Here is a 6000-nt window from a genome sequence, read left to right as displayed (position 1 = left end):
GTTTGAGGAGGTTTTTATGTAGCTATTATATAGCAAGGTGGATGAGTCACACTGCCCATCGATGCTCCCCTTCTTTCACCTCTTTTGATGGATCCCTTTCTCAGTCACAATCTTTACTTGCATTTTCTTATGATATTCATAACGGGTTTTTGATCCCTGTACTCCTGAACCAAGATCACATGTTGTGAACTTAAGTAATTTTAATTGAGCATATAACAATAGGATGCAACATTTTTGCCTCTTTTAGGCATTTTCCCATCAACCAAATTAAACAAAAACCGTACACTTAACTAAAACACCAATCTAACCATATGTTTTTAAATGAAAAAGAAAGGAGGAAATGAGTTATGTTAGACTGTGCATCATGGAAAAATGATCCAGTCACATTGAGAGTTATGCAAAGTGCATTAGCCTATCCTACTATGTAGGGAGTCATCCAAGAATTTCAGAGTGTTTGCTCACTGAAGAAAAAAGCCTAATCAGCTTTTATATTTATTCATTATTTAATGAAGTTTGCTAGTTTTTTTCAACTTTCTTTTCCTGCAGATTTGAATAGTTTTAGATCTTTTCTGGCAATTTGTTTTCTTCCTTTCCCTCAGTGACCACGTCAACTTTACAGGTTTAGCTATCTGTTAGAGGGGGGAGGGGGGCGTGTGTGCCTGTGTGTGCGCCTTTTGGAATGCTTTTCCTTATGCTTTATGGAAAAAAAAATATCAAGAATGCACCCACAAGTAGCCATCTTACAATGGTATGATGGCAAAACCACTATAAGGTTTATAAAGTCATCTGGTTTGCTTCCAATGTCACAAGTGAGACCTGTTGGCTTTGCTGATACTTGGATTAACAGGTGCCCCTCCAGTGGTTGTAGGGTGTTAAAGGATGGCCACAGTGGATATCTGGCTTGCCTTTTCCCGACTCTCAAACAACCATACTATTAAGATACATTCATTTGTCATACAGGAGGCCAAGGAACAGGGTCCGGAGTTAAATCCAAAGCAGAATACATTAATGGAAATGAGACTCCTTTTCCCACTCTTATCAAAGGCTGTGTGTCCCCTCCTCATTAGGTGCAACTTCAAAATCCTGGAATCGCTGCTACCACAATTGATGTTGCATTTGTTACCCCAGTTAAATGCCTCAACATAGAGGGGATCAAGATACTCTGATTCAATGTTGAGGCTCCCTTCAGTGTTGAGGTCCTCACAGTTACTTGGGGCCTTATCTTTTGACATTGTAGTAATCTAACACACTAATGTTGTCTAACTAGAGGGGGTGCTAGAGGGCGCCAGGCAAGAGGGCTGCGTTTTGATGTGGCTCTGCCCGGCTGATCTGCTACCCCACAAGAATCCGCTTAAAATCGCTGCATCACCTTTGAAAAAACGAATGCCCTGCATGGTGATCGCATTGAGTGCCTTATGGATTGTTGGGGCACGTCACAACCGGTGTTTTCAACTGAGGGAGCTCCAACTGGCGTGCATGAAAGATGGCGCCCGACGCTGTCCCGCACTGAGAGAGTCCCCGGGCTGGTGAGTCGAGAGATGAGTGGGAGTAGAAATCATTGTGTGGAGTGCATTGGGCTGTTTGTGGGGTGTGTCAGCCTCAGCCCAGCTGGTGATTCTGGCTAAGGAACCGCGTGGCCTTTGGGACGGACACCTGCTTCGCCGAGTGCCTCTACAGAGTAGCTGATGGTGCGGAGGCGGGGTGCGGATGCCGACTGCATCGCATGAGCCCAGCGGGTGGTTGGCAGCATCGCCGCTGGAGATTGGATACGTGGCTGGAGATTGGCTGTGCCTTCAGCCTGTGAAGCTGTGTCTCACGTGCACGGCGCGTGAAGAGCTGTGGCTGCCTGGTCCTGTGTATCCACGGGCCCCTGGTGTGCTTGGGGCCCGCTGGAAGTGCTTTAAGCTCTCCTTGTTCTGGCCTGCTGCGGGCGCCTTGGGGCTGAATTACCTGCTCCAATGCTCAACTGGGCCTGCATCCATCCACCCTGTGATCTTGGACAGGGGGGTCCACGCAGCTTTGGGGCTGGTCCTGGGTCTATCGTCTGCTAAGGCTACCATACTAGTCATCAGGATTGGACTAAGCATCTCCTGACTGTGGGCGTCTCTGTGGTGGGGGACACTAGCTTTAGGCGTATGTGCTTCTGGCATTTGGAGCTTTCCTGCCATTGGTCCCCAGAGTTCAGTGCCTGACAGACTGGTGATACCTTGCCGGCCAGCACGTACGCCATGCATCGCGTACCCCTGGAGAGGTGCTGATTCCACTCAGCGGGCGCACATGAAGACACTATCTTCGTTGTGACCGAAGACTGGGCACAGTTTGCCCCATGAAAGCCTGTATCCGGGTCCTGAACCACTTTGCCTGTGGATGGGCAGTGTGCGTTAATAATTGGTTGGTGTCCACAGCATGGTCTGCTGGCTGTTTAACGCCTAACCTCGCCTCACGTTAGAGGTGCGCAAGTTCTGCAAGGCACAGCAGACCGAAAGCGGCCTCTGATACACATGCTGAGCAAGGAGGGTTCGATGCTGCTGGCTCATTGAACTGCTGGATTTTTACTCCTCCGTCCGATACTTGGAGTCTGCGCCACAAGTGTTTCTGAGTGGTTTTGCCCTACTGTCAGGACTGCTGCCCCATACTTGAAGTATCCATCGTCTACAATGGAGAAGACTGATAAGTTGCAGCCTCGCCTCACATTTGAGGCGGGAAAGTCTAGCAAGACCCAGCAAACAGCTGCTTCGGAGGTCCAGGGAGAGGGCCCGTCCAACCTAGAATCCACGCTGCTAGCAATGCAATAAAGCCTCCAGTCCATAGAGGGAAGCATATCTACCATCAATCACAGATTGGACCATATGTCTGCGCAATTGGAGAAGCAGAACGCAAGAATGGGAGAGGTGGAATAGAGTGTCTCTGCCATGGAGGATGGTCTCCGTGAGGTTGCCAGTAAGACACTTAATATTGAGAAGGTTCTTGCGCTAATACAAGCCAAGAACGAGGATTTAGAGGGCCGGTCTCGTAGGAACAACATTAGGATTACAGGCCTTCCTGAAACCACGAGTATAGGTAGGATGGAGTCCTTTATCGAGACCCTGATCAAAGAAATATTTGGCCCAGAGAACCTTTCCTCTGTTTATAGCCGGGCGCGCACATCGTTCCTTGGCAGCAAGACCAATACCGAGAGCTCCACCTCACCCTATAATTGCTCAGCTATTAAACTACAGGGACTGTGACGCTATTTTGAGGCTGGCCAGAGATAAGGGTACCATCACTCATCAGGGGAACTCTCTGTCCTTCTTCCCGGACTTCACTGTTGCAGTCCAGTCTGCGCGCTGGGAGTTTGGTGCCGTGAAGAAATTTCTCCAGTTGGAGGGCATCCCATATGCCATGTTATATCCTACGCGCTTACGTGTAGGGACGGAGGGGGACTTTAAAATCTTCACTACCCCTAAGGCGGCATTGGAGCACGCAAAGAATCTGAAACGACGTCGTTGAGAGGCCCCATCTGAACTGGAAGAGGAGGAACAATGATGCTAATGGTGTGGTGATGATGATTCTTGTTTGTTTGATATCGTGATGGTGGGACACTCCTTCTGCTTTCTGAATCTAGGTTTATTGCTCTCTCACATGTACAGTCGGGGTGGGGCTCTTTTATTACATGTCTGTCGTGTCAGATGCATTATGCTTATACGCATGATCTTTGATCCTAGCACAGGTACTAGACATGATCAGCCACCTCCTACTCTGTAGGAGGCCAGTAGCACTCTGACACCCCCGTATGGGAGCTCCCCACAATACGCATCTTTTGTTTTTGTTCATGTTGGGGTTTGTTTGGTGAAGTATGGGATGGCTTTGGCAAGTTGGGCATGCTGAAGTGGGTGGGGGGGTTGGAGGGTGGTGGTGGGTTGGGTACGGTTAGCACTTTTTTTATTGCACTGTCTATGCACCCTGGCGACACACTCTACCAGGCAGATCTCAAACCTTTAGGCCTATGATGTTTAATATGGTACATGGGTGGTAATTTGAAGTTCCTCACTTGGAATGTGCGGGGTCTCAACAGTCCCAAGAAAATTCGTTCTGTGTTAGCATGCCTTGACAGGCTGGATGTCCAGGTAGATTTTTTACAGGAAACCCACCTTACTAAGCTTTCTGAGAAGAATGTGGGTGCACGGTGGGCGGGGGTGAAGGTAGCCTTCTCCTATTTCCGTGGGGTGTTGATATTTGTTAAAAAGGGTATTCCCTTCACGGTCCACAGCACTTAGATAGACGAGCAGGGCCGGTTGGGGCTTATGCATGGGACGATTGGTGGTATGAGTGTTCTTTTGGTTAATGTAAATGGCCTGAATGTGGATGTTCGTTCCTTCTTTGCGGACGTGTGGCCGTCCCGACAGCTGAAATCATTTGGGGCGGGACTTTAACATTTGTCTCGACGTGAACATGGATAGAGAGGGGAGTGGGGCGGTGCAACACAGGCAGTCCACTGACGCTCTTGTGGGACTGCTGTAGGCTGTGAATTTGCATGACATCTGGCGCGAGCAGCATCCTGGTGCCAGGGAAAGCACCTTTATCTCCACTGTGCATGGTACGTGGTCCCGTTTGGACTATTGGCTTTTGTCTGAGGCTGTATGTACCTGGGTGATTGACGTTCAACACTTTGCCAAGACTTTATCAGATCATTCCCCTGTCCTTCTTGAGCTTGAAGGTTCCTGTGTGTGTGAGACCCCCGTTCTCGTGGCGCTTGCAACAGTCTTCTTTAACAGACCCTGTTTTTAAACATGCGGTTGGCGAAGCTATTCACAATTATTTTAAGGAAAATGAAGGCACTGTGGAAAGTGCAGGGGTCCTTTGGGAAGTATTGAAGGTTACAATACGGGGTGTTTGTATTGGTGCACAGACTGGGGTCCTTAAAGATCTGCGCCTCAGAATTAATAAGCTTGCTGCGGAAATAGGTGCTCTGGAGCGTGACTATGCTCTGAATCCTATCCCGAAAAACTGTTTCGTGATCTTGAATCAGAACATAATGAGACAGTGGATCAAGAAATAGTGCACAGATCTCGTCGGAGCACTGCTCGATATTACGGGGAGGGGGACCGGCCGGCCGCTCATTGGCGCAGAAATTGGCAGCGCCACGAAGCCAGACATACATTACCGAACTGCTGGACGGGGAGGGCGTGGCGCATTTTAGCACTTCAGAGATCAGCTTGGTGGTGCTAGATTTTTACTCCGACCTGAATGGGGAACGTGACCAGCCATCTGTAGCTGAAATCTATGCCTATTTAGATTACGTGGCGATAGGATGGTTGTTGGCTGGCCACCGTGAGTACCTCACGCAGCCTTTCGATGTTGAGGATGTTAGGATGGCTATTGGGTAGCTCCCCACTTGTAAAGCGGCGGGCCTGTATGGCCTTCCCAGTGAGCTTTACAAGGCCTATGCCAACGTTTTAGCACCTCGGCTGCTGGACGTGTTTGCTGAGGCATATGAATCGGGAACACTACCTCTCTCCCTTAAAGAGGCTCTACTTGTTATGCTATTGAAAGGTAGCGAATATCTGTGACTCCTACAGACCCCTTTCTATTATTAATATTGAGCACTCCTATACAAGAGTACGTTACCGTAGCTACATACAAATCCCGCAACCGCGGATTCAGATATCTTTACAGACTTGGCAAAGTCACACATACCTGCCAGTATAGATTTGCCGGGTTGGAATTAACACCGGCATCTCGATTATACCACCTTGCTCACACCAGCACAGCCTTGAAGAGCCAGGGGTTCACCATTACCCTGACGAAACACGTGTCGGCTGGTTGTTCTATGCTGATTAACAACACAAAGGAAATTAAAAGATAAACAACTCCTCTGCGATTTTCTTTAATGGATTTTGACTATGGACTTGCATTTAGTGAATTGTTCCAATTGTTCTAATTACTCTTGTATATGAGTTCCCAGAACTTGGTAGTACGATATTGCTGTGGGATTTTTCTACTCAGACATAGGGGTTACAG

General features: G+C 48.5%; 1 protein-coding gene across 1 annotated transcript in view; it reads left to right on the top strand.

Annotated features, from left to right (window-relative positions):
- Positions 1 to 6000, top strand: part of ACSL4 (acyl-CoA synthetase long chain family member 4) — a 327102-nt gene that overhangs the window by 244500 nt on the left and 76602 nt on the right. The window lies entirely within an intron of this gene.

The sequence above is a fragment of the Triturus cristatus genome, chromosome 5_2, assembly GCF_964204655.1.
Source record: "Triturus cristatus chromosome 5_2, aTriCri1.1, whole genome shotgun sequence".
In the NCBI taxonomy this organism is placed as follows: Eukaryota; Metazoa; Chordata; class Amphibia; order Caudata; family Salamandridae; genus Triturus; species Triturus cristatus.
Note: the sequence above shows the minus strand (reverse complement) of the source record. Positions and strands in the feature narration are given on the sequence as shown.